The 1,535-nt window shown below is 71.3% G+C and overlaps 2 protein-coding genes across 2 annotated transcripts in view; both read left to right on the top strand.

The window, feature by feature from the left end:
* CCDC124 (coiled-coil domain containing 124) overlaps nucleotides 1-1,535 on the top strand; it is a 34,285-nt gene that overhangs the window by 6,283 nt on the left and 26,467 nt on the right. The window contains exon 2 of the mRNA XM_019472233.1: nucleotides 231-240. The gene's annotated coding sequence lies outside the window, so the exon portion shown is untranslated. The remainder of the gene's footprint in view (nucleotides 1-230; nucleotides 241-1,535) is intronic.
* The window catches only part of SLC5A5 (solute carrier family 5 member 5), a 13,343-nt gene that overhangs the window by 444 nt on the left and 11,364 nt on the right, over nucleotides 1-1,535 (top strand). The window lies entirely within an intron of this gene.

Genomic DNA, 1,535 nt, shown 5'->3' with positions numbered 1-1,535 from the left:
TGTGTACAACCCCACCCCCCCCGCCCCATCCCCCGGCCGCTCCTCCTCGCCAGCCAGCCCAGGGCCATGCGCCCATGCCCTGCATCGCTCCCAGGTGTGGGCAGGAGGACTCAGCTCCATCCCCACGCCCGGCTGGGCTGGCCAGACCCCGCGAATCCCCTCGTACTGGTGTGGTACCTGCTGTCGTGCCGGCGGCCTCGCTGGAGCCCGTGTGCTCTGGCCCTGGGGAGCGGGTCCCGGGCAGGGCTGTGCTGCCGGGTCGGGGTTCCTGGGCTGCGTAGGCGGCTGCTCAGAGGCTGCGAGCGAAGGAGAGAGTCAAAAAAATCCCCTCGGTGACTTCCTTCCTGCCCGCAGCCTCCTCGGCGGGTGGCTTCCTGGCCAGGGAGGGGGTACGGGGTGGGGGGCAGAAAGGAGCCACCCCAGGGTGCAGGGACCAGCTGGGGGGGGTGAAGGAACAGGGAGCCCCGGGCATCCCACTTGGTGCTGGGCACCCCAACGGACCCGGGCACCTTACTGGTCCCGCTGCCTCCTGGTGCTGTGGGTGCTGCAGGGCATCCCAGCCCCCGTCCTGTCCCACCCCACTGCGTGGGGCGAGGGGCTGGGTGCTGCCCACACACCCCTGCTCCCCCTGCACCGCATTGCTGGGACTGTCCCTGCCCCACTCTCGGCCCCGCCGGGACGGGCTCAGCCCCTTCGCCCCCGTCCTGCCCCCGCCAGCCGAGCCCCAGGGTGCCACCGGTGCCGCTGCGCCTTCGGGGCCACCATGGGGCTGGGTGCGTGCCTGGCCCTGGTGCCGTGCGGCGTCGCACGCACCCGCCGGCGGATGTGGCCGGGCCCAGCAGCCACCGCTCGTTGTTTTTCCCCTTTCTGCTGCTCTTAACCAGCTCGGCAAGGAGGCAAAGCCGGAGTCGAGGCAGGGAGGGGGGTCCTGCCCAGCCCTGTCCCTGGGGACGGCTGCTGGGGATAAGGCCACCAGGGCTGGAGCCAGACCCCGGGGACCAGGGACCCTCCTCTGCCCTGCAGTGATGACTCGGAGGGGACAGTGCCAACTCCGTCCCCATGTTGGGGCTCTTCCCTGGTCTCAACCCCAGGCTCGTTCCCAGGGTTCAGGGCAGGGGGAGGAAATCCCTGTGGGACAAAGGTGTCCAGGGGCCGGGTGAGACAAAGCCGCGTTTGTGCCAGGGAATGAGGAAGCCAGGCCAGCCCCACACCCGGCTGCCACGTCTCCCAACAGACGGAGCTGTCCTGCCGTCCCTGCCCTACCCGTGCTGCCTGCTGGGGTACGGGGTGCCGTGTGTGCCACCACTCGCGGCGGCCCCGGGGTTAGCCGGTGTCGGGGCGTGCGGGAGGGAAGGGGTTATGGATGTGGCCCCCGACGGCTCTGTCCTCCCCGCCGAGGGTCCCTCCCTGACACGCTCTGCCCCCCCCGCCGAGGGTCCCTCCCTGACACCCTGAACCTGCCTCCTGCCAGCGCCCGCCTCGCGGGCTGGAGAAGCTCGAGGCTTGACCAGCCCCTTGTCGCGGCCCCGCTCGCC

The sequence above is a fragment of the Aptenodytes forsteri genome, unplaced genomic scaffold, assembly GCF_000699145.1.
Source record: "Aptenodytes forsteri isolate BGI_AS27 unplaced genomic scaffold, ASM69914v1 Scaffold147, whole genome shotgun sequence".
Taxonomy (NCBI): Eukaryota; Metazoa; Chordata; class Aves; order Sphenisciformes; family Spheniscidae; genus Aptenodytes; species Aptenodytes forsteri.
This window is presented reverse-complemented; position numbering and strand designations above follow the sequence as displayed.